Source organism: Lontra canadensis, unplaced genomic scaffold (genome assembly GCF_010015895.1).
Source record: "Lontra canadensis isolate GAN:19392208 unplaced genomic scaffold, GSC_riverotter_1.0 scaffold1, whole genome shotgun sequence".
NCBI lineage: Eukaryota > Metazoa > Chordata > Mammalia > Carnivora > Mustelidae > Lontra > Lontra canadensis.
The window spans coordinates 48,209,717-48,237,231 of record NW_022630995.1 but is presented as its reverse complement, the minus strand read 5'-3'; the positions used below and the strand labels follow the sequence as shown (position 1 = coordinate 48,237,231).

General features: G+C 43.8%; 1 protein-coding gene and 1 long non-coding RNA gene across 2 annotated transcripts in view; one reads left to right on the top strand and one right to left on the bottom strand.

The window, feature by feature from the left end:
* PPARGC1A (PPARG coactivator 1 alpha) overlaps positions 1–27,515 on the bottom strand; it is a 639,925-nt gene that overhangs the window by 597,603 nt on the left and 14,807 nt on the right. The gene's annotated exons all lie outside the window — the stretch shown is intronic.
* LOC116865708 lies at positions 700–15,122 on the top strand. The gene is made up of 3 exons (XR_004382255.1): positions 700–709; positions 10,206–10,210; positions 15,038–15,122. It is a non-coding gene; the product is annotated as an uncharacterized LOC116865708 (long non-coding RNA).

The window sequence follows — 27,515 nt, the reverse complement described above, 5'->3', positions numbered from 1 at the left end:
ACCCACTAGTTAAGCTTCCTTAAGCATGATAGCATTTTAATCCAACAGGTCAGCAGTATTGTAGCATCTCAAGCCAATTCATTAAGATGGGAAGACACAGATACCTTAGGTTTGAAATAAAATTAAAATATAGCCCCTATTGTTCTGTTAAAGACATTGAACATTTCTAGGAAGCTCCCCAGCTTTGGAAAACACCATTGGTAAACTTCTCCATGAGGTCTGCCCCTCCCTCTGAACATCTATAGACTGTGTTTGCTCTTGAAAGTCCAGGACTTGCCAACTTGCCATAATCGCATACTTGGTGACAAGTCTGTGACCTGACTGCCTCTAAATCAAGGCACCTAACTTGCTTTGCTTTCTCTAGCACCGAACATATCACAGGGCTTAATAGATCCTGGTTAAAAGAAAGGATGAAACCCACAAAGTTGTTCCAAATGAGATACAAGGAGAATATGACCACAATTTTCTACTAACCTAGCAGAATGTAACAAAACTAAGTAAATATTTCTGTACTAATCAAAGAAACATTCTGTTCATATTACAGTTCAGTTGAGAAGTTATGACTCTTGAAACAAGATACACAACGAGTCATGTTGAAGGAAGGGCACTTCAATTATCTCCAGCCTTTCCCTTTTTGTATGCTTTCTCTTCCTGTTAACTTCTTATTATCTGTCTATTGCTGCTCCTTTTTCTTTTACAAAATGAGCCAGTATCACTCATTTCCACATTAGTATGAACAAGACAATTAATTCCTTGCCTCTCTCAGCCTCTGTCCTAAGAGAGGCGGTAGGGGCATTATCCCAAATCAAAGGAGCTGACATCAGGTGCAACAGGCCAAGGAAGAGCCAAACATCACCTAACTCTGCCTACAAGTCAAGCCCATTTGCATGGAACATTACTTTGGCTCAACTAGAGATGGACAAAATGGCAGCCATAATGGTGAGGATTAAAATATGTGCAATGAGTATTGATAGCATCCTTTCCAGATCTCAGAGTCACTTTGTTTACTTTAGAACATAATATATTATTTGAAACCAGCTGGTACCTGAATAAAAGCAAAGGTCTTGAGAAGAACTGAAAAAACTTCAAGGAAAATTTCACTGTATGCCTAAGAAAGACAAAAACATCCCCAAAAATGTGTTGTTTCGTAGGTGGTTTTTTGTTTGTTTGTTTTTCTTTTTTTCCCAGCCTTCAGCTCTCTGGAGCTGACTTTTTTATTTTGGCATTTTGAAATTAGCCTCACTGATTATGCCAAATAGGAAAGGGGAGAAAAACATGAAAGAGTCATTCTGGGCAAATTGTTTAAACAACCACCTAGGAATAGGGAAGTGGAAGAAAAATGAAATCCAGAGGGAACCATAGCCTGTGTTCCAGTATCCATCCCAGTTAGAATGCCACCATCCCAAGGGAGATGTGCTATAAAAAGCATAATTTGAGTATTATCTCTCATCATTCAATATAGTTTTTCAACCCTTTCAAAATTACATTGAAAAATCTATATAATGTGTGCTTAGATTAATGAACTGTTTGAATCTGGATCAATAAGCGCTCGAGGCTCTGTGCCATTGACACCTGCTGGGAACATCGAGAAGAATGCTCCATGGAGGGGCAGAGCCAGTCGGCACTTTGTAACTACAGGGGTTCCACTTAATAAACAAGCAATCTAATGTATGACCTCTACAGATTAATTTCCTAAGACAAGTAAATAATCTGGATTCAAATTTTCCCTGATTATGCATATAATTACAGTATCACTTACCAATTAGCACATTGATTTAAAACTTCTTGGGATTATGTTATTTAAGAGTAGAAAAGAGATCGCTCACCCAAACTCAAAAATGTTCCAGTTCAACAAAAAAATCATAGGGAGCAAAACTTTCCACTCATCAGATTTCTCTTACGAAGAAAAAACTATGCTGGTGCGATTATAAAGATACCTTAAAATATCACAGACCATAATTATTGTCTCAATAAGTGGACCACAATGACACCCATTAGCAAAGGTTTGTGCATGACATAATAACAAAGTCTTGGGGAAGCTTCATCATCTCCTGAAATATTTCTGTAGAACCATAGATTTATAAAACTGCTTTTCTAGCATGGATTATTATTTTTTTTAATTTACTGCGGCAACTAGGGTATAATTTATCCACCATTAGACAGTTACATAAATAGACAAAGATATATGGTAGAGATTCTTCTTTACCTTAGACAAGTATAATAATTAATGTTAGTTTGTTGTTTCTTGTCCCTACATAAAATTTCCCATTAAAAATGTTAATATATCCCTTCATGAGGCCACATAGCAATGGGAAGAAAAAGATACAGATGAAATTGCTACATAGCATGCGTACATATGTAAAAGACGTTAAAAATAATAAATCAACATAACAAATATAATGAAGCCTGCTGTCCAACAGTAAAAGCTGTCAAAATGAGGTTGCATTATTAAGACCTTTATATCCAACTGTTCAGCTGAATAAAATCTCTCCTATCACTCATGCACTTTCAGGGAGAGAATTCACATCTGGGATCAAATTGTCACAGTACCACATTCCTGGTTCCTTCCCCTTGTATTACTTTCTGAATAATTATCTGAATCTCCACAGAAAATGAAGGCTAACTGAAGCTAACCACAAAATAACGAGCTTTTACACGCAGAAAAACCACTCCATGGTGTGTGCTCTAACAGTAAATATTTCAAAAAGAAATGCTTACGCACTGGAAAAATAAAGATCTTACCAGTTCAGATTCCGCGCTGCTTATTTTCTCAGTAAGATCAGTAACGCAAACAATCATAAATATGATTCAAAATTACAACTCTGGGGGAAACACAATCAGTTAACTTTGGACTCTGTTCTTACTTCTTCTTAGAGAGAGGTAAAGCCCAGAATATATAATGCTTTATGATCCCAGAATATACAATATTGACATGGTGATTATTTCCGAGACATAATAACTAATTCTTCAGAAAGAGTCAGAAAATAAACAAATCCAGCTCCTCCTCCAACCTTAATCCCTAATTTAAAGGAGGAGAAAATAGGGCTTCGTGGGGTAAGAAGCCCCGAGGGCCATTCCAAAATAAAAGGAACGTTTCAAATAAACTTCAATCCCCTTGACAGCATACAAGCAAAAACAGCAGTTACATACCAGCTTCACCCCAAAATAAAACCCAGGGAAATCACTGGGAGTTTCAGCTAATGTAACCCAAATCTGAAACTCTGGGGGTGTCGGCAGGCACTCAATAAAAAGGAAATCTAAAAATAGTACAGAAATGGCTCCTAATAGCAATAATGCAGACTTCTGCGGTCATTACCGGTCAGATAATAACCGGCAGTGACCTTAAAACCATACATTATGGGTTAAGTATGGTCTAGTGCTCATTGCAGATGTGCAGCTGAGACATAAGCAAGTCTTGCCATAAATGCTCCAACCATTCCAAGGCTGGCCTGCATGCCGGGGTTTTTCCCTCCCCGGTGTCATCACACCAGGAATCTTATAATGATCTGAAAAATATGTACCTTAGGGTAATAGTGCTATACTGTAAAGATAAATACCCAGACTGGTGCAATCAAAAACACACCCAGAAAGCTGACTCCCACGACGCAGGTGAATGTTGTCATAACACAAAGACGCAGGGAGAACATTTTGACCCTTTTAAGCCTCAGCTGTCAGGAAAGCTGCAAGCATCTTAGTTAGTAGATTCATCACCTCTGTGAAATGGCATAATATCGATATTCCCATTTTGCAGGTTAAGACAGCGAGGCGCAGGTGAGCCAAACCAGCTGCTGGGGAGGAAGCCCGGGGCTGCCTTTAAGAGCCAAGTGCCTTGTTGGGCAGGCCAGGGTTCCTGTGTTCAGACCCACTTTTTGCCATTTCCCAATGCCTTCATCACAAATGGATTTGCGTTTCTCGCTTGTCTCCTATTAACTGGGCGATTTTTGCACAGTTTTTAAGTTTTTCTTCAAATGTACAGGGAACGTGGCATCTCCTCTGGTTTTCGTCATTTCTCTGCTCCACAGATTTTTTTTCCACGACATCATTGCACACACATCTCTGGCCAAGCCAAGAGCAGCAGCACATGCTGGGAGCAGACCCAACTCTAAAACCTTCTCAGATGTGCCAGCCCACGCCTTGAGAAAAAGGGTTCCACCACTTTATCAGGAACCACCGCTCTCTGGAGAAGCCCACTGGTTATTTCTTGGCAAAGCACCAGCAGGAAGAGTACAGAAAATGGGGCGCTTTCTAGAAAACAGATGAAAGGATTTTTTGTTTCCAGTGGTGTGGAGCACAAGAGCCAGAGAACACTTGACACCAGCTCTCCCCGCCTCTGCTCCAATCACTCCAAGGAGCTGATCACCCAGAGCGGACATCTGCCTGGGTTCCTTTGGGTCAGAGTTACAGCCAGCTGCTCAGCCCTTGATCCCAAGTTCATGGCTTAGAACCGAGAAATAGCTCACTAAGTAAAAGGAGGGCCCTTTTTGTTCCTAGTTCTCACTAGCTTTCTCATTCTCTCCTTGCCTACCTGGAAGAAATTTCACATCGGTGGTTTTTGGTAAGGTCTTTACTGAAGATGCTGAAAGTCCCCCTTTCTTTCAAAGCTTCATTCACTTAATTTTTCCAGGTGCAGACCTCAGCGTCTACACTGCCAGGGGTGATGTACCGAACGTCACCAGCTGCCTCTCAGCTGGACGGGCCATAGGCAGGAGGGCGAGTACCTACTGTCTAGAACGGTGATTCTCAACAGGGGTCCTCCTGGGGGACATGGGTCCATGTCTAGAGATATTTGGGATTGTTACAAGTTGAGGAGGACTAGAGGGCAGCAATTACTGTCATCTAGTGGATAAAAGTCAAGAAATGCACAGGAAAGCTCCCCCTGCCAACAAAGAATTATTGAGCCCCAAATGTAAAGAGTGGTTGAGAAACCCTGCCATAGATTCCTTCTGTTTAGAAGCTCCCTGATTCATGATGAGTTTGGAGCACCATGCTGGTGTCTGCCATGCAGAAGACCCCCAACCAAGGCTGGCAGAGAATCCCCGAAGGCCATCTACTGCAAGAGAGCCAAGAGATGGGCCCAGTCTTTTCCTTCCCACTTGAGGTCCCATTTCCTTCTTTCTGTCTTTTTTCCCGTGTCCCATTGTCTCTCTCTTGTTCTCCACTCTCTTCTTTCTCTTTGCTCTCAAAAGGCTACATCTGGAGAGTGCTTCACAGTTTAACCCATCCACGCTTCAAAACTACCCCGTAAAGGAAGTAGTATGTCCTTGTTCTACCACAGGGCGGAACCAAAGCTCCCAAAAATATAAGTCATCTGTCAAAGGTCACCCAAGTTCCTAAGTCGTACAGGTGAAACCGATGTGTGTCCATCTTGGGCCCAATTATTCTCTCCCAGGAAGAACACTCTGGAACATGACTCAGTCATGCTGAGACAGGGTGGCTGACCCTGTTCTGAGAGGAATTCAAAAACATTCACAGGTAGTGGCGAAGTAAAAATAATATAACAGGAAGTAAACTTCCCTTCAGGCCAACACCTCCCCTCTTTCCTGAGGTTATTCAGAGACTAAAAAATGGAATTGTATCTTTCTTATCATTAGCTATACAAATAGCTTATTCCGGGAGCTTCAGGCCACAGAGAAGGGGGGTAATCTCAGGCTTTGTGAGGACAGAGCATAAATGACATTGGACCAACACCACAAGACACTGACCTCACTTAGCGATGAGAGACCCAATACCCGGGCAGAGACTCGTGTCATGTTGCTGTTGGCACGTGACAAGACGCACATGGAATTTCACATCAAATGACTCCTCCTTAGCCAGGAACAGTGGCATAGGGCACTCTTTGATCGACGTCTGGCCTCAGGGGCACTGAGTTGAGGTGGCAAACATATAGAGGAGTCAAATAACTCAGAAAGTACGCTATGCATGCACATCCATACTCCTATTTAATACAGCCACCAAACTAACCCTGTGACCACACATGTTTCCCTGTATTTCTTGAATTCTTTTGTGTGCCAGATCCCTTGCTTGGGTACCAAAGATACAAAGATTAACTGGCCTCTACACTTGTCCTCTGCATGGCTTCCTAAGAGAAATAAGACAGGGTAACAAGTAAATCACATTCCAAAGAGACCGAAGTCACACTGAAGGAGCAGGAAGCTTGGGGATGGCTGCGTGGAGGGAGGGAATAAATAGCTCTGCCCGGGGAGGGCTGGAGAAGATGACACTGAGATACAACAAGGACCAGCTTGCCCAAAGGGAACAAGAGTGGTGTACCCAGCAGCAAGGGCAAAGGCATCACACAGACAGGAAACCAGACCTGCCAGGCCATAGTGAGACGTTTTTTTCTTCCACGTGACCTGAGGAGGGTTTTCTCACAGCACAGAAGCACCAGCTGAGAACACTCAGGCAGGCCTGAGAAAGGTCTCACCTGCCAAGCCAAGGAATGTAGATGAGACTATAGAAGCCAGCACTGTTTTTTGTTTTGTTTGTTTGGGTTTTTTGTTTTTGCTTTTTAAAGATTTTATTTACTCATTTGACAGGGAAAGAGAGAGTGCACAAGTAGGCAGAGCAGCAGGAAGAGGGAAAGGGAAAAGCAAGCTCCCTGCTGAACGGAGAGTCTGACGTGGGCTCCCTCCCAGGACGCTGAGATCATGGCCTGAGCCAAAGGCAGACACTTAACCGCCTGAGCCCCCCAGGCGCCCACCAGCACTGTTTTTTAACCGTTCAGGGAACGCTGCCCCAGAAGACAAACGTGTTACATTACAACCTAGTGAGTCCACACACAGATGTGCAACTGAAACAAAAGTTTTACAAAACAAGGCTCATCTTTTCTTGAAATTCATCCTGATATGTTCTGTTGCGAACCTTTGCGTGTTTGCTGCAAACCCTATCACATCGGCTCCATGAGTCACCCATCCGCGGTAGCCTACAGTTCTTTAACCCTGCTACAGGTCAGAGGGAGAAAAGAGGGTTTGGGGGTTTGGGGTTTTGTTTTGTTTTTTTTTTTTTTTTTAATTGGGAACTGACAAAATCGGGTATGTTCAGGATAATAACTTTGTCATCAAGGTGAGAGGTGGACTGGAGGTGAGATCCTTGGAATTAGAGAAGCCTGCAAGAGTCTGTAAAACAAACAAACAAACAACAACAACAAAAAAAAAAAACACGGTATGAGTCTGAACTAAGGCAATGGTTCCAAAAATGGAAAATAGGACAAAGTTCTGAAGCCTTGAAGTCACAGAATCAATGACCCTGGGTGACTTAGTACAGAGGGAATGAGGGAAAAGCTTCTAGATTGAGAGATGGGTGGAATAACACAACATTACCTGGGACAGGATGCAGAGAGCACAGGTTGAGTGACAGAAGGCTGTCAGTCTGGCCTTGGTAAACGTGAGGTGACTATGGAAATGTCCAGGAAGAAGCTAGGTAGATGCTTCCACCTTAGGGAAGCTACATCTAGAGATGGAAATATGAATGTCAATGTAATTAGCAGAGATATGATCATTAAAATCTTGGGGTGGGTGAGATCTTCTAGAAAGCCCTGTAGAAAAAACAGACAGGAGAACAGACATGGTACCCTAGGAACACCAAATTGAAGAACCAGAGAAAAGAACAAGAGAGACGATCAAAGACATTGGAAGAGAGAGAAGAGACCCCTTCTCTGGAAGGCTGGCCATCATCATGGCTTCATCATTATCCAGCATGATACTTTATGTTCATTTCCATATTTCTTTCTTGCCTGCCTCCTCCACTAGAATATGATACACTTCTATACCTCCAGCACCTAGAACAGTGCCCCTAGCCCATAGTAGGACTCGATAAATATTTGTTGAGTGAGTGAATGAGTAAAGAAAGGGACGTAGGTAAGGAAGGAAAGTATTCAAAATATGGGGGTTGTCAACATAGACAATTACTTTCTTAAAAGAATCAAGAAAGAAGATTGAAAATTGGTCATTTGTTTTGAAGACAAGGCTGTTGGTACCCTTAGCAAGAGTCTTTCAATAAAATGTTGAGTTAAAAACAATTGTTATGGCTTCAAAGAGAAAGGGGGTAGGGCACAGGGATCAAGAGAAGATAAGGCAAGATCAAGAGCAGAGTAATTTGGGAGGGGGTTGGGAAGCAGCCCGACATCTTGGATAGACTTACATGAATAAACCAGAAGAAACTGAATATTTAAAAAAAAAAAAGAAAGAAAGAAAGAAAGGAAGGAAGGAAGAAAGACAGGAACAATGGGAAAAGATAGTAGGAAAGCTGGAAGGTATTAAGTGATCCAGTGTACAGGTGAACAGCTTGTCTCAATCTACTCATTGAGATTGCTATAATAAACTACCAGAGACTAGTGGCAACAGAAATACATCACAGCTCTGAAACATGGGAAGTTTAAGATCCAAGCACCAACAGGTGCAGAATCTGGTGGGGGTCCACTTTCTGGTTCATAGAGGACACTTTCTGGCCGTGTTCTCTCCTAGTGAAAAGTAGCAAGGGAACTTTCTGGAACCTTTTTTTATACAGGCACTAATCTCATTCAGGAGGCCTCCACCCTCATGACCTCATCAGGCCCACTTCCTAATACCACCATCACACTGGGGGCATAGGACTTCAACGTAAGAATTTGGAGAGGACGCCAACACTCAGACATAGCAGAAGTTGACTTTAACAAGCTTTATCTGTGACAGGAGAGGAGAGGAGATGCGGGTTGCCATGAATAAATGTTTGGGTATATGCAAGGAAAATGAGGGACTCCCAAGGGATAGACCTTTTTTCTCCCCTCTATGAAAGGTGAGGCAAGACTATCTACATAATCTGCATACGGTGAGGAATAGTTCAGTTTGGATGGGAAAGGTGGCTAACTAGGGAAAAGCAATGAGAGTTCAAGAGGCACGGAAGGTCTAACAAAACTACAGACTGTAACTTCGTGGTGGTGTCTCTCACCACGGTCACAGAACTTCCTTCAGCGACGCTTAGAGCCCCAGAGCACAAGCAGAGAACACAGAATTGGACTTCCCATGCACTCATGGTGTGTGGTCGAACAAGAATCCGTTGCCCCAGAAGGAAGCCTAACCATCTTCTCTACCAATAAGGACAGTTAGTCCCAGTGTAGCCCCACCATCCCTTCAAGGCTGTAATAGCCTCGGTGTGTCCTCATACCTCTCTGAGCTTATAACTGTGGGGTGTAATGTCGCTCTGACCCCAGTGGCTCTGGGTGCAGCTCCAACAGGACAATTTATTTGAATGACTTTTGCAAACTCCTAAGTACTGTTCATATCCCCTGCCTTGCTCTTTCCCCAAATCAGTCTTCTGCCATCTTTCCTAATACAGGTCAACAAGGACATATTGCACACCTACTAGGCATCCAGTAGTTTCCTTCTCTCCCGACTGTTCTCTTCGGCCCATGGGAGCCACATTTTTGACCTATAGAATAAGAGCAATTTACAGAGAAGACCCTTAACTCATTCAGTATCTATTTAAATTACTTCCTCATGAAAAGAACTTCTGCCAACTCGAATGCCTTAGAGATGGAACCAAGGAGAGAGAAATTTGCTTTTGTTAGCGGACTCCATAATTACATGGAGATATGTCCACCTGGGTAATAGCTAATGGGATTTTTTTTAACTTTTTATATAAATATTTCAGTTTCTTACCTTGCTAGATTGACTTTTTCTCAATATTAATTGCCTCCATAGTCTTAATCTATAGCAGCATTTCTAACCAGTGTCCCTGTACATTTTTATTTCTTTCTCAGGAGACTGCTACAAGATGACTTAATTTAAAATTTTTAATACCATGAATAAATATCATCTTCCTTTGTTCTGAGGGGGACAAGCGATTCTCTGGAGAGTGACCATCAGCCCTTCGACGGTTTCCTTCATGAAATAGGTCACTGGGGTTTAGTTGGGCCTCCAAGTTTCACAAACTAGAAAAATCCACATCTCCTCAAACCAAAGCTAATTACCATTCTCTGCAAAAGGGATATAGAAACCCCTGACCCTAAATGCTCCTTTCTATGGGCACGGAGTTTATGAATGAGGTCTCTTGCCTAAAGGATGATTGGACAGCCTCTTATGTAACGAGTCTCTTCATGTTGTTGGTGCCCGTGCATCCCAGACAATGGGGTCACCTGGGATGCAGAGCTGCCATCGTAAACTATGCCTCTTTGCATCCCTGGAGCAGCTGTTCGGGCCACCCGGCCCATCTCTCTCCCATGCCAACAGAAAGGGTTATCTTAGGCCCCCCTCACTTTTTAAATAAGCCAGACTCCTCACCATTCCTGAGCACATGTTCTGTTCCCCGGATAGCCCGATTTTTACTGCTGAAACTCAAGAAGCTATTAAAGTCTCCTCAACCTGGCAGAGCCCCAGGACCAGATGGCTTTCTCCTGGCTCTTATAAAGCCTTTATTAACAAACGACACTAAGCTTCACTGGCCTCTGTAATGACTGCTTTTTCCCACCCACAGAAGACCCTAGATGGGGAGGACAACCTGTTGACTGCTATTCTTGTCATCACTGTCTAAACATCCTGCGACCTCTGAGTTGCCCTGAATCATCACTTGAGTCCCTCTGGCCCGCCGCAGGGCACTGATTAGAACTGCCCACCTCTCCCCGCACAAAAAAAAAAAAAAAAAGGAAAGAGAGCCCTTGAGCTGATGAGAGGTATCAACAACAGACTGCACCCCTCTTCTGGGTTTCTGAACAGGTTGACCATGACAAAGCTCCAGCAGACCCCCTCGGGACAGTCAGAGCTGTTAATTGTCCCACTGGAATCGTGGGGTTTGCAGGGAGGATTCACTTTCAGTCCGGTGTAGCTTTTCACCATGAGCCGAGCCACATGCCGCACATGACTTAAGTGTCACAGCCGTGTCAGGGTGCCTGGGATTGCTGAGGGAGTCAGTAATGGAATATAGAATGTCTCACCTCTGGGTCACTAGTTCAAATGCGAAAGGCCATAAAAAGCCGCTATCTTCTGGTGGACCCTGGGAACGCGTCCAGGCGACATCAGCTGCCACGAATGGTACTCGCATGACAAGCACTCACGGCACGCTGTCTCAAGAAAGAACTTGGAAACTCACACTCTCTGAGGTCACGCCAGGCGTGGGACAGCATGAGACTGAGGGACAGAATTAACAGCTCTTTTCCACCTGTCCCGTGACCTCTGGGGGCGCAGGGAGGCAGGGAGGGGATGCACTTTGCCAGCATTGCAAGGTTTACAAATGCAAATTTCCCTTCAACCTGAGTTTGAAATTTATTTGTGAAGTTACAGTTTTGCTCTGTCCCTCTATCACCTAATTTTTTGTCCACTTGGGACAGGCCCATGGAAACACGTTAGCAGCTGAAACATTTAAGATTCATCCAGAACTCAACTCCAATGGACAGGGGCTATGAGAGCTGCCTGTACATGTTGCTCAGAAATGTTAACACACCAGGGGATTTTCTCAGCACTGGCGCTGTACACTTCAGGACCTTTTCTTGCTGAATATTTAAGTTATTTCTGGAAAAATAATTTTTATTTCCAAAGGAATACGGCTGGTGACACAGAAACGTCCCTTCTTGTTTATTAACTGTGCGTCCTAAGGTTGGCTCTTTCTGATTTAACTCTTTTCCCTCTCTCTTCACCCTGCTGGGCTTCTCCTGCCTCTTACTGGAACCTTCTCTAGGGAACACAGAGCCTCAATTCCTGCTTTTGGAGGCAGAACTGTCCTTCCTGCAGGTGGCATGAGCAGGCTAGCAAACTTTCTGCAGCCCATCTTCCCTACATCTCCCAGAGCCCAGCAGAGTGGCTGACAATGGTAAATGCAGCAACATAAATTACATAAACTGCTGCTCAGCTCCCTAGCCCCATGGCATGCGTTCCTCTTGCACTCAGGCCATGACCTCCTCTCCAGCAGGTCTCTGTGAAAGCTGGTTCTCCTATGTGGGAACCCCTTCCACTTGCTATGCTAAATTCCTGTTGTGTTCTAGGGATCTCACCAACACCACTGACCCCTCCCCCATCTCTCTGATAAAGGCAACCACCCTGTCCCAGCGTGGGCACTTTGCACATGGGCAATTCGGATTCACGTCCACACCCTCCAGCCAGCAAACACCGAGGGGGGCAAGACAGCATCCTCCTTTCTGAGGCTCACCTCGGAATCCGACGCCAGGTTCAGAGCGAGCACACTGCAGGCACTACGAGGATATGTGCAGGACAAATCAATGATCTCTTAATATTCGCAACAACCCAATGAAAGAGGTGGCATTTCTACCTCTCCAGTTTGCTAACCAGGATGCTGAGGCTCAGGGAAGATAAATCACTTGCCCCAAACCACACTGCTAATAAACTGACAAAAGCAAGATTTGAACCCAAAGACCATGAGGCTCCCAAGCTCCACCCTTTCCACCCCTCGGTTATGCTCCCACGCTTCAGTCAGTGCTGGGCTAATGAAAGGCAACTGTGTGAAATTTCCTAGCCCCTGCCGCGGGCTGCTTTTGAATGTCAGTTTAACAGGGCGGGCAACAGACGGCATGTGCCCCAATCCATACACACCGCAACCCATGTTCGTAAGCAATCCATCTCTGCCCCTGAGCCAAATTAAGACTTTGAATTCCTTACGTACTCCTTATATATCCCTCATTGATATCAGGTTCCCAGTCAGGGCCAGGACGAGCGTGGGGCAGGTGAGGCACTTGCAGGAACACCACAATCTCAGTAATCATGGTAGTAGTTTAATGCAAGGTCCTTAAAAAACGGACGGGGAGATAAAACTGATGAACAAAATTTCAAAATTCTCAGTAAAGACAGGATGGGTATTACTGAGTTGGTACCCCTGGACCAGGCTCCACCGTGGCTTGGCAAGACACTGCTCCACGCAATTCTCATTGATGAGCAGGGATGGCAGACGTGAGGATTTTGTTTGCCAACGGAGACATGGCTTCTGTCTCTGCCATTAGATGTTGGACTATGAACCTGGAAGTCAGAAGACCTCCTTTTTCTTAAAGACCCGGCTTCTGTTTATCCAAATAACAGACATGCACGGTAATGTCAGATTAGGATAATGTCTGTGAAGGGTGGGGGGGGGAGGAGATAATGAAGGACCACTTCTTTGCTAAGCAACGGGGGCCATCTTGCCCCGCCTCCAATCTGTGTGAACAGCGCCCCCTGGAGGAGTGGAGGCCACAGTTCTGGTGTGGAGAGGACCCCGTGGCTGCTGTAGCAGGGATGGTCAGGGAGGGGCTCTCCACGAGAGGGCCAGATCGCTGAGAACATGAAGGATGAACATGAAGCAGCTCAGAGATGGAACAGGAGTGTCTCAGGGATGGCGAGCACAGGCTGCCATCACAAAGCATCAGACTGGTGACTTAACAGGCATTTATTACTCACAGTCCTGGAGGATAAGAAGTCCAAAATCAAGGGCCCCATTGAGTCGGTTCCTGGTGAGAGCCTTCTTCCTGGCTTTCAGAAGGCCATCCTCTTACTGTGTTCTCACAAGGCAAAGAGAGAAAGAAGAAAGCTCTCTGGTGTCTCTTCTTAGAAGGGCATTAATACCATCCTGAGGAGCTCACCCTCATCACCTCACCTAAACCTTATGTCTTCCCAAAGCCCCCTCCTCACATTGTGAGGTTTGGAGCTCCAACATGTGAATTTTCACAGGACATAATTCAGTCCAGCTAGTCCATAATCACTCCCTAGGTGACCCAAGGGGAGAAACATAGGTGAGGCTGGCCTCTTGCAGAGCTCTGAAGACTACAGCAAGGTGCTTGGATTAAATTTGGGAAAAGGGAAAGAGCCACAGGAGGGCTTTAGCTCGAAGGTGGCTAATCCACTGGCTGGATGGCAGTGTTCACTCTGGTCCTGAGTGATGAAATATTTGGAGGGAAATGGGTAGATCCAGTAGGAGGTACTGTGTCATCCAGGATCACACCAGGAGGTGGCAGAGAAGATGAAGAGGAACACAATGATTTACAGGCAGAACTGATAGCACTCGGGGATAGGTTTGATGTGAAGGAACAGGGAAAGAGAGGGTGATCCTTGGTTTTTGACTGAAGTAACAAGATAGAATTACTGAGGTAATAAAAGACTGAGTAAGAAACAGATGTGAGAGTTGGGTTGGAGTGAAGACAGCATTATCCCATTTCCTGTGGAGCAAGGACTGTTGACCAGAAGTAAGAATACAATACTGGAGGGAAAAAAAAAAATACATTCCTACTGATAATACCCATATCACTGGCTGAAAACCATCACCCAAAATTTTAGTCTCCATCAATCCTCCCACTGTGTCTTACTCATGGCAATAAAGTTTATTCCCAATAATAGTGCTGCAATTTTTTTATTTATCATCCTTGTATTTCAGAATTACCACAGCAGTGAAATTTATATTCAACAGTATTATTACAATTTTCAGCTACTAATGAAATTATTGTTTCTGTTTGTGATGTGTTTTGGAGCTATAGTGATAAAAATTTCCTCTCAAAAATACCACTGCAATGTTGATGTCCTCAAAACCTGCCATAAATGACAAATTATAGAATGCCTGGGAGCGGTCAAACTCTCTTCTTGGACAAGCCCGGCTTCTTGTTCCTATCATGGTGGGATCTGGGTCCTTTTGGAGAAGAGAATTGAAATACTAAAGGTTGAAAGTCATAGTCCAGTATGGCTACTGGCTTAGTCAGTAGAGCATGTGACTCTTGATCTCAGAATTGTGAGTTTGAAACCCATATTGGGTGTGGAGAAGACTTAAAAATAAATAAATTTTTTTTTTAAATTAGTATTTGAAAGTCATAGTCCAGGACAGTGGTCTCCAAACATTTCTAATCCTTGCATCACGAGTAAAATTAAAAATAAAATTGAGCACATCCCCCCAGAGTGTTTTCTAATTTATAACATAATGTGATATGACTTGGTTATAAATTACTCCTACTGCACTAATATATTATATGCATGATAACATATAATCCAAGAAAAACTTGAAGAGGATGTGATAGAGGATGTGATACAAAAGAAAAATACACAAATTCTAATCTCTTCTTCTATCCTCCGGTTGCCCTTCCACAGTCCTGGGGGTAAATGAGCTGTAGTTTGGAAAGAACTGTCCTAGACCACTTGTCTTCCCCCAAGTCTGATTCTTATCCATCCTTCCCATTCTTGGAAAGAACAAATTCCAGGATTCTAGGATTTCCAAGGCCTGAATCAGGCACCCTGAGTGAAGGTTTAGGTGCAGAGGACATAGGAGGACCATTTCATCTGTTTTCAACTGGGAATTTGTGTTTGCAAAGTTCAGTCAAACACAGGGCTCTGTAGTTAATAAAATCAAGTTTGAAAATCACTACTCTATAGCACAGCTAGGATTCCTTATGCAAGCCAGAGAGAAGTTATCTGTATGTTCCCTTCCCTCCGCTTTCTACACTTGGTGTAATTTTTTCCTATAATCTCCTCAGCTTCTTCCAGGTTCAAGGCTACAGGTCATTAAAGCAGCCCCCAGTGATGATGTAAAAATGTTCCACTGGTATGGGGCAGACTGTCATACCTGGGAACTATAGGGCTCCCCAGCCAGGTGCTACTTTCACTTAGAAAGAAAGTAGTTCTAAGTGAACTACTTTCACTTAGAAAGAAATATGTTTTTCTAGAAGAAAGTAGGAAAATATTAAGACCACATTAGATAGCTTTTTACCAACATGCATAGGTTTTCTATGGTCACACTGGAAGCCTCCAGTTAAAACCATTCTGACCTTTGCCTGTTAGAGATCCAAGATAGAGTCCAACAAAATGACCCATTCATGCCAAGAGCCCCTGAAGTTCTAGGCATGGATTTGCCATGAACATACTGTCCCATCATGGGCAAGTGACCCAACCCTCTGGGTTTCTTCTAAAAAAGAAGCAGCCTTAGTCCCTCCACAAGATTGTGGAGAATATTCCAAATCTTTCGATCCCTGTTCAAATTTTTGTTCTAAATCAAGCCCCAAGAAAAGTCTCTCGACTTCCTAGGATTTCCTATAAAAATTATTATCCATTCACTTGGCAATTGATCCTGGAAGACCTTGTTTTATTGTTCAGAACTGTTATTTAAAGACTGTGGTGGTGCCTTAACTTTCATGCATCCTTCCAGTATCCCGAGGTAGACCAGAAGTGTCTACAGGCAGGTGCTTCCATCTTCCCACATGAACTACATGGCACTTGGTATACAGTAGGTGCCCAGGAGAGATGTGCTGATTCCATTTTATTCCAGGCACATTGTCATTTCCTTAATTCCTTTGATTCCTGTGAAAGGGAAGAGTATACCCCCCTTTCAGGGCTAGGCTGAGAAGTGAGTCGGCCAGTTCTCCTACGGCTCAGGACAGCAGTCCTAAACCACCAGCTCCACACATTCATCTCAAAGACAGTGTTAATTAATTTTTAAAGTTTTTTGTTTTGTTGCCAAAATTGAAAAATCAGGAGGGTACACACACACACACACACACACACATGCACATACAAACCTGGAACACTCCCTTCTGTTGAACACTCGGAGCTCATCACACCATATGCATTCCTATGTGGCCACAATGGATGGGAGCTGAGAAGCCAGCTGCCTTTCCCAAGAAGCATAGATTTTCTGTTTCACAGCATAAAAATTCCTGCCTGAGAAAAACAGTAAGCCCTTTTGGTCAGAGATGCACTTGGGGAATGATGGAGACTGTGAACAACTGACAAGGTCACACCCTAATCCTCACCCTCGTCCCTCCCTCCCTAGTTGCCCCTAGTAGATGCTCAGGAAATGCTAGTTTCCTGCCCCATTCACCTACCTTTACACCCGTCTTCAAGCTCTGATCTACTTGGCCTCGTAATAACCTAATTGTTTCTGTGTCCTTTTACTTCCTTTTCCGGTCTGTATTCCCCTGCCCCTTTCCACCCGTGGGATTCTGCTGGTAGGACATCTGAATCAGACCTTACCTCATTCTCGGAGTCTCAGCTACCGCAGCCCGACTGCTGAAGAGCAAGTAAATGAGCAGTCTAGTCAGGAAGAGCTACACCACCCAGAACAAAATTAATTCCCAGGGCTCGATGGACCTGGCCAAATGCGAGCCACACTTGGGAACAGGCCCCGGAGGCACAGGATGTGGGCGGTGGGGCAGCTGCCCTGGATGTGGACTTCACCGCCTCAGCCCAAGGCTGGCCTTACATCTGTCATGCCCACAGCCCTGGCTATTTGCCAGGGGAAAGAAGGAAGGAAAAGAAGGAAGGGAGGAGGGAGGGAAAATGGGAGGGAGAACGGAGCAGAGGAGAGCAGAGGGAGAGATTCTTTGAGCTCCCAAACCACACGTTCATCATGGAGGTCGTTCTCAGCTCAAGACTGTGGTACTACCTGATTTTAGCAAAGATGCAAATGCAAAATTCAGCTTGTCCTCAAAATTCAGTAGCACTAGAATGAAAAAGAAATGCTTCACCGAGTTGTGACATTTAAGTGGTCATGCATTTTTCAACGTATCCGTTATGCAAAGATGTTTATGTTCACTCTCTCCTCGGTCATGTTTCATTTAAATGGGGTGGGCAAAAGTCTTCAAAGAGTTTAATTAAATAAACTAGAATCGTGGAAATCAAAGTTAACTGAAACAGACTTTGGAGGCTAAAAATGAGTAGAAGCATAAATTACATAAATAATCAGGGAAAAATAAAAACAGAAGAGGAAACTAAATAAATACCCTTGTTATCTCCCCCTCTCGCTGTTTCACCTCCAAGTGTATTTTTATCTTGTATTATAGTTCTAAAAATCCAGAAAGAAAAATGTCGGGAGATGACAACATGAAAAGGTTCATGGGATGCTGAGTTAATCTAAAACCTTTAGCAGTAAGGAAAAAATTCTTCATTTAAAGAGGCAGTTTCTCTCAAAAAAAAAAATGTAGGGCTGCATGGATAGTTTTAATTCATAGTCTTACAAGCATGAAAAATGAAGTTCAAAAAGGTCTAATAGAAGCCCCCGATAAATTCAAGACCGCACATTTCGTCCCTACGTTCATCCATAACAGCTTTAATAGGTAAGATAATGACAGCAGTGGTAATGACCTTAACTTGGGTAATCTGTTTGTTGACAGCAGGTGATAATTCGGCCTTCCTGATAGTAATCTGTTTTTTTGGCAAACAAGGGAGAGGGCTATTTGCCACACACATTTATTTTTATGGGGAGGACATGTTTTATAAAGCTGAATATGGGACAGTACAGGTGTGGAATTAATTGTCCAAGTTGCAAAATATGTTAGAGATGGTATGCTAAATCTATGGTACACACTGGCCCCGACATGATGAAATGTTCATTTCTATTAAGTAACCACAAGCCTGTGTTTCCAATTATGGTGGTGAGCTGCTTTCTGCTGAGTGGATTAGCTTAGTACTTCATTCTGGTGGTAGTTTTATGATCTGAGATCTTTAATTTTCCCAATTCAACTCTTAGGGCCGCAAAGACAAGCTGCCTGACTTTTAAAATAATATATTCCCCTTTTAAATTTCTGCCTCCTACCATCTCCTCAGAGTGCTATTTCCTGTCACCATAATTATAATAATTTGTATGTAGTTCCTGGGATCACATTTCTAATTGAGTCCTAAACTGGTTAACCTCATGAAGTTATTAATATGCTTTTTTAACCTGCACAAATTATGTATTTGTCTGGTTGGTCAAATCATGTTCATTATTACATACATTCTCTACCGTTCCTCCTTCCATTTTAATGTCCCTATTTTAGTCCAAAGAATGTCCGTTGTTTTTTTAATAATGTGCTAAAAATGACAGTACCATGAGAGTTGGAAAGGCAGGTCTGGGTATGGGGTAGGTAGGAGCAAAGTTTCAGTGGGATTCAAGATCCCATCACAGCTGAACACCAGGTAATAGCTCTAGCAGAGGGATGGGAGAGGGGAAGTGGTAGGAGGTGAGACTGAAGTGCAGGTGACCCAGCCAGGTCATGGAGGGCAGCACCCCAATAGGGGTGAAAAGAAACCAAGGCTATGGGACACCCCTCAAGGGTTTTCCAAACAAGGATCACCACGGTCAGACTTGGGTTGTAGAAACTTTATTTATAGGTGGTGCAAGGAAGAATCGGCTACGCTCCAGGCCAGAAATGAGCAGTGTGGGAATTCAAGTTGTAGCCAAGAGGATGGGTCCGTTTTGAGAGCTGTTTCCACCCCCAACGTGCCTATTGTCTACATGCAACAGAACACACACCAGGGCAGGGTCATTCGTCATCAACTACTGACTGCATGGACACGAGGGAAAGTGAGATCTGTGTATGTGATCGTGAGAAAGTCCAAACAGCCCCCTAGAGAAGAACACACCTGGGAAGAAGTGCTTCAGGTGATTGGGGCCTGGGTGTGTGTTTACTGAACAATGTAAGTGGTTGGTTTGGGAAAAAATGAGGCCACTTGCTTGGTGACCCTATGGAGCAGCACTTCCCACCATGTAGTGAGCTCAGCCAGGCTTCTGCTGCTGATAACCCCCCTGAAAACACTCCCAGGACTGAAGACCAGCTCTTCACAAAAATCCCACAAGTGTTAAGATTCGCCCCAACCACCTAGGACCAAACCGTAGGCAGTCTGTGGCACTCGCAGGTGTGAACATTAAATAAGATCTCAAGACTGATCGTCTCTCTGTCCTGAAGATTCATATAATCCCCTTTCTCTGACTGGTCTTTTATTTAAATGTTTCCTAAATCATGCTTCTGTAGGCCTGTGTTGATATAAAATCAATATCTCCACAATTCCTTTTTGTCTACAATGACACAACAAGATTGTCAGTTTTGGATTAGTGTGTTTTATAGGAGCCCCGTTCAGAATACTAGCAGTGGGTTTTGTTATTACGAAATAGTCATAATTTGCATACATACGATTCATTTCTTCCAAACCTCTCAGGAAATATGTTGGTATTTGTTAAGCTCTCCACTTAAAGCACATCTATAGCTCGTCTGACGTCCTCAAATGCAAGGCACTGGGCGAGCGCAAGGGTATGAAAATTATCTGAAAATCTCACCTTTATGCATTTCTGAGTTAATCAGGCAAGAAGACACTGCCCACCTTTACCAAATATATTCTGAGAATCCAGAGAACATTACTGGTTAAAAGATGTTCATTCAATATCATTGAAATAATTCAGTCCATATTGTTGTGGTCTGAATGTTTGTGACCCCCATGTGATGGTGTGAGGTGGGGGTCTTTGGGAGGTGATTAGGTCACAGGGATGGGGGTGTCATCAATGGAATTAGTGCCCTTAGAAAAGAGAACCCAGGGGCACCTGGGCGGCTCAGTCAGTGAAAAGTCCGACTCTTGATTTGGGCTCAGGTCATGACCTTAGCGTTGTACTCCGTGGTGAGCATGGTGTCTGCTTGAGATTCTCTCTCTCCCTCACCCTCTGCCCCTCCACACACCCATGCTCACTCACTTGCACTTGCGCGCGCTCTCTCTCTCTAAAAAAAAAAGGAAAAAGAATGAAAGAAAAGAGACCTCAGAGAACTCTCACTTGTTTTGCCATGTGAGGTCACAGCTGGAAGACTGCCTTCTGTGAACCAGGAAGTGGACCCTCACCAGACACTGATCTGCTCATACCTGGATCTTGGAGTTCCAGCCTCCACAACTGAGAGAAATAAATGTCCAGTGTTTGAGTCAGCCAGTCTGTGGTGTTTCTGTCATAGTCGCTGAATGGACTAAGACAGCAGTGAAGCAGTTTCTTTCAACACATCCTCCATCACCCAACAGCACCTTGTCCTGGAAACTGGAGCACTCCAAAGCCAGGAGAAGGAAAGGAACAGGTGAATCCCTCACATCCTCACCAACACATGTCATGTTGGGTTGTCTGATGATAGCCATTCTGACAGGTGTTAGGTGATGTCTAACTGTGTTTTTGATGTGCATTTCCCTGATGATTAGCGAGGTTGTGCATCTTTTCATAAACCTGTTGTCTTCTTTGGAGAAACTGTTATTCAAATTTTTAGCCCATTTTTAAACATCAGTTATTGAGTTTTTTGCTCTTGAGTGATAGGCGTTCCTTATATTGAATTGAATCCTTGAAGGTTCAATTCCTCAAGGGGAGAGCAGAGTCAAAGTCGCTTTTAACACAATAACGACACAGAAGACTCCTAGGGAGAGGCCAGAATGAAAGGCGGAACTCTCTCAGAGTCTTGGGGGGTGTGATGGACTGAATGTCGGTGTCCCCCCCCAAAAAAATTCATACATTGAAATCCAATCTCCTGTGTGACAGCATTAGGAGGTGACTGGGTCATGAGGGAGCAGCCCCTGTGCTGGGATGATTCCTATAACCAAAGGAGGATACCAGGGTCTCTCTGTTTCAGGCATGTGATCCAGCTGTCTACAACCCAGAAAAAGGTCTCACCAGAATCCAGTCGGGCGGACACCCTGACCTCAGACTTCCAGCCTCCAGAACTGTGAGAAATAAATGTGGTTGATAAGCTACCCAGTGTGTGGTGCGTTGTTACAGCAGCCCAAACTCATGAAGACAGGTGGAAACACGGAATTCCCTAGAGAACTATCTCACATCTTTGCCTAATTTTACAAGTGAAAATTTGGCCAACACATAAGGAGCACCCCTTCCAGCGTCACTGGCGGCATCTCTTCTCTGCTCGCAGTGGCAACTTTCCACCAGCCTTATGCAGGCCGCCCAGCCTGGCACCAGCGGGGCCTCCTCTCCACCTCCATGACATGACCAAACACACTCTCCTCCTTCCATTGCCAAGGGGCCCCAAAGGTGTGGAGAAACAGAGGATGCCTCTTCTTCACAAAATGGCTAACCTAAACCCATCCATCCATCATTGTTCTGCCCAGCACTACTGAGTGCATGGATGAGGGGCCACAGTAACAGGCTCCAGATCACCATGAAACAGGACCACGCAGGTCACTTCAGGGGCTGAACCAAACACAACTGCCCTCTGGGAAACTGAGCAAAGAAAGGCAGAAAAGGAGCATCAGTTGGGATGGGGCACTGGAGCTGAGAGGTGATGAAGTGGACTCTGATTGGCAGCCACTTGGGTTGACTCTTAGACCTCACGAGTCAGGGGAGTGTGGGGCTCCTAAGACAGCAAAGGGCAAGTAGCCTCTGTCCAGAATTTGCATCACCCAGACCTATTTCACTTGACATGGGGCTTCAGTTCACTTTCTGACCTTTGGTCCCATAATGAATCTGAATCCTCACCCTACATCTGCTGTCCACTGAAGCCTTGTGTGTGTGAGTTGGGTGCGGGGGGTTCTTTCTTGCAAACAAAAGGACACACTTGCATGAAACAACCCGCAGAAGACATCCTTTCCACAGAACAACCAAGGCAATGACCTTCTGAAGGGTACCAAACCCTTCTTCAAACTGGACAGTTGTTCTTTACAGCAACGAACACAACAGCAGTCTGCTCATTTATTTATATTTTTTTAGGACTTCATTTTTAAGTAATCTCTACCCCAGCATGGGGTTTGAACTTACAACCCTGAGATCAAGAGTCCCATGTTCTATGAACTGAGCCAGCCAGGTGTCCAGAGTTCTGCTCATTTAGACCTTTAAAACATGTATTGCTAAAAACACCAGAGGGCTCGCAAAGGTCCACAGCACGTGTCCACCGCAGTGACGCCTGTATCCTGGGCATACAGCAGTGAGTAAGAAAGAAAGTTGGTAGAATCCAGCTTGCCACCAAGGACCATGGGCATCTGGCCTGAACACACTCCTTAACTTTGACGTGATAAATTTTCTTAAATTGCTCCGCTACCCAAACAACATTATTTTCTAATATAACTGGATCTATCATTGCTCAACATTTTCCAGTCCTCGCTTCATGAAACAGCCAGCTGTGCCTTGGCCCAGAATGGTCTATCCATTGTCCAATGTTCGAGGGGCTGCCTTCAGGTTTGTCTTTGCCCTTCCCACCAAACAGTCAGATGGCCTCTCTCAACGCTGGTTAAGTGTTGGCAGCTGCCCATATGCTCCTTTGTTTAGGGGAACGACTCTCCATCTTCAGTCCCTGCCTGCACCACCTCTCTCATCTGTATTACACAAGAGCCCCAATGGTTCACTCTTCCCCTTATTCATTCTAGCCCATCCTCCTCAAAGCAGCCCCAGTGATCTTCTGAGAACATAAATCAGGCCATGTCCCTCTCCCACTTAAAAATCTCCAGGGGAGTCCCATATCACTGAGAATGAATTCTAAATTCCTCCCGTTACACCTGCAGTCTCCTGGGATCTGGGCTCTGTCACATCCCTCCGAATCTCAGCCACATCCCCTCACTCGCCCTGCTGCAGCCACAAGGGACGTCTTTTGGAACCACCACCTCCACAAGTCCCAACAAGACCTCCACTGGGGACCTCCCTTGAGTCAGACCTGTCCCCAGTCTGTACATCCCTCCACAGCACACACTCCATCCCGTCACTGTCAATACAGCACAGGGTCCTTTTCCACTATCTCCGTAGCAATGATCATTTCATGGATTTTCCTGTGCCAACGTTTACTTTTATTTTCACTCTGCCTCAACCTGGCAGATTATAAATTCCACCAAAGCTAGGGCCTTTCTTGCTTACTCACTGCTATATGTCCAGGTTCTAAAACAGTGCCTGGAACATGAGAGAGCCTCCCAAAAATATTTGTTGAAATAACAATCCTTTGTTGAAAGAGTTACAATCTTTCAGCTAGCTTTGCTCAAAAGATTCTTTTTCCCATTTATAAACCCCAAGTACTAATTTCTACCTTAACATTACTTTTCCCACCGATAATGGAAATAATAGTCACCATTTGGTTTTGAAATACCACTCTATGTTAAATACCTAAGCAATCTGCATTTATTATAAGTCAACCAAAAAAGAACTGGATATTACCTGTCTCCTATAATTGGATTGTATTTTCTGAAGAATTATGTTATTCTGGAGTTTTACCTTCTAATTTTCTTTGGTACTACATGTTTTTATTCCCGGCAAATATATAGGCAATTTTTTTTCCATTTTGTTTGCAAATCAGGGGAAAAATATTAAAATCTGAAGCAGACAACAGACCTTCTAGAAATGACCTGACTGGTGTGGATTACGTTGGGAGACTTCTCAGCAAAGGAAGAAATGTTTGTTCCTAGAAAACACTTTATTGAAAGTTACCTCATCACCAATATTGGGAACAAATCAAGAAAGGGACAGAAACAAATGAGGTCAAATGGATACTATGGTTTCCCCACCGTTGCCTCTTATAAACCAAGTTAGCGTTAGTTCACAGGTACCATGTTTGTCTCCCTCTGTGCCCTAGTAAACTAACATCAGCACTATAGCTTCTGTGTGCTTCCCACATGCCAAGCACCATCCAAAGCCTTTCACATGTTTCATCTTACAGACCAGAAAACCAAAGGTGAGAGTAACTTGCGGAGCTGGTGGTACAAAACCGCATCTTTCACCATCATGCTATTCTTAAATTTCCTTTTAGAAATTCTACATGGATAGGCTTCAATTTGCAGAGGTCAAAACTTGAAAGTAATGTAGAATTCTTATGCAAACCTTCCTAGGAAGGTATAAATGTTTCAGAGATTATTTTCTTCCTGGTGCAAATAAAAGAATCTAAAGCCCAAATTATACTCACTAGTAAAAACGATGACCATATTAATAACCACTGTGTTGTTGAATTCATCATCACAAGTGAACTTTCTCTCTCCCCTTGATTTCATAAACACTGCATAGTAAGTCTGGAATAGATACCTACAGACATCTTTGAAAACAGTATTTCATCATCTGAACGTTTGGCTATTTGAAGGAAAAAAAAATACCTTGCTTTAAATTCCTCACCGTTATAAGTGTTTTTAAGGCTTATTGGAAACATAGTTCATGCCTGTTATTGCGAGTTCAAATGACCACCCACAAAGTCCTCTTCTGTAATGAAAGACTTTCTCAGGATCCAAAAACCCTCAAAGAAAACAATTATTTCTTTTCATAACACTTCCGAGACTGCTCAAAGACCAGAAACTACAGGGAATTTGATTAGGCTCAGAAATAGATCTGAGAGTAATAGTACAGGAAGATAACTGAGCTAGGATAATCAGTACTTCAGCTTGGATTCCTAATCAAATAATTCTTTGATTTTCATGATTTTGTTTAATCTAGAATACCCCTTCCCAATACATATCATAAACTTTGACTTCATGTTTGCATAAAAACATGAACAGAGTATCTGTATTTGTGTTGTATCTTATTGATTGGAATTAATTTCACCATCAAATAAGGATTTAAAGTTTTCTCAAACACTCAAGGTTCATCATTTTTTCTACTCTGGCTACAGAAAATTCCATGACAATTCCTCTTCAGACTCAGAAGATCTCTTTAAAAGGCTGGCTAACCTCTAACTCAGGCAAAACCTCACCCGCATTTTCAACAAGACTGTCTTCTACCTATGTCTGTAGGTCAGTCCCTTATCTGTGTTACTCCAATCCTTCTGTCTGCATTCCAGTCCTCACACTCTATATCACGAAGTGCCTCAGGGACCAAGACAGTTAGTTGGACTGTGTGATGATGAATTTTATGTGTCAACCTGGTGGGCCCATGGAGCCCAGATATTTGGCCAAACATTATTCTGGATGGTTCTGTGAAGGTGTTTCCTAGAGAAGATTAATAGTTAAATTGGTGACTCTGAGTAAAGCAGATTACCTTCCATAATGTTGATGGGCCTCACCCACTCAGAAGGCTTCTAGAAAAAAGACGGATCTCCCTTGAGCAAGAATTCTGCCCACAGATGGGCTTCAAAATCAAGTGGCTGCTCCTCCTGGGTCTTCAGCCTGTTGGTCTGCCCTGTGGATTTTGGATTTACCAGGCCACTACAATTGCATGAACCACGTAAAATCAATCTAATTCCATCCCACCCACCCATCTCCCACAGCCAACACACACCTACATGGTCCTTGTGGTATGGCCTCATAGACCCTCCCTTCCAGTGGTAGAATCAACTTCACTACTCCCTGAATCTGGGATGACCTTGTGACTTTCTCTGACCAAATGAATAAGACAGAAGTAATGTTTCACAAGTTGCAGGCAAAAGGCCTCAAGAAACCTTGCTGCTTCCTCTGTCTTGCTTTTCTTGGGAATCTTGCAGTCACTGCTGTGTGAAAGAGCATGGGCTAGCCTGCTGGGTGATGGCTACATGATACATGACTCAGTCTGCCCCCTACCCCAGCCAACAGCCAGCCGTCTGCCAGATACAACAGTCAGACCAAAATGAACCTAGCCAAATCCAGCAGAAGAATCACCCAACTGATCTCAGCCCATATTCCCCACCCATATAATTTTGTGCTTATAAATGGTTGCTGTTTTAAGCCACAAAGTTTTGTGTGGCTTGGTATCCTGCAAAAGTCTAAGTATGATAAGTACTGTTGCCCTTTACACAGATAAAGAATTCAAGAAAAACGTAATCTGGATGAGGAATTCTGTCTTTGTCATACTGTGCTTGAAATATCAATGGGACCATCAAGGAGCCAGTTGGTTAAACAGTTCTGGAACTCAGGAAGGAGGTCTTGCCTGGAGACACAAATCTGAAAGACAGGTATGTCTCTAATTTCCATGCATGGGTAGACTGCCATGGAAGAGCAAGAGTCAAGTGAAATGAGATCCAGGTTCGGACCCCAGAAACACCACAACTAAAGTCAGGAAAGATAAGAGAGTCCATGAGGGAGGGGAGGAAACACAATGAAAGACAGGAAGATACAATAGACATCAGAGGAATTTCTCGACAGAATCAAAGTCACACAAATGTCTAAAAAATTCATATATAAATGAAAAGGAATCCCCAGCATTTGAGAATTACAAAGTCATTGCCAGAAGAGAGCTTCAGCAAAGTAGTGAAGGCTAAACCATTATTAGAGGTCATTAAAAAGTGAACAGGAGGGAGGCAATTTGGAAACAATGATTGTCTACAAGTCTCTTGCTGAGCGTGGCAATAGGTCTCCTGCTCTGCAACACTATGTGCCCCTTCACTCCAAGAATCTGTGAGCTACTGAGAGAAACCAACCTCACAGTCATGTAGATTTGTGTCATTAAAAGGGATGGTCCTCAACAAGAGCTGGGCCTTTCACGCCATTCAACAAAAGGTGACAGGCCACCTCTAAAGGGAAGTGAAAGGTTGATGGAGAAATTTTTCAAGATGGGAGAGATTTGGGTACATTTATTCCTAAGTGGAGTCACAAAGGCATAACTAATGGCTCAACGTCCTAAAGAGAATGGGAGGGAACGATATCCACAGGTACAAGGGAAGCTGGAGCTGAACAGATGGAGATTTCCAGATATGAGACCAAAAGTTGACAGAACTTATATTGCGTAATCATGAATCCTCACCTGGGAAGGGAGCCAGTGGTGGGCAGGGGAGTTGTTGACAGTGGGCAGTGTTTGGAATTACAGATATGGACAGGGAGTGAACTTGATGACCCAAACAAGGCTTATTAAATAGCACGGAGGTTGGGGACAATAAAATTACAACAGCATTCTTTAGCATGACTGGGGTTTTCCAAGAGCAAGTCAACAGCTTGTAAGCAGAAGCAAACAAAACAGTTAGTTGGACTGATCCAAGACTGAGATTTTGTGGGCAG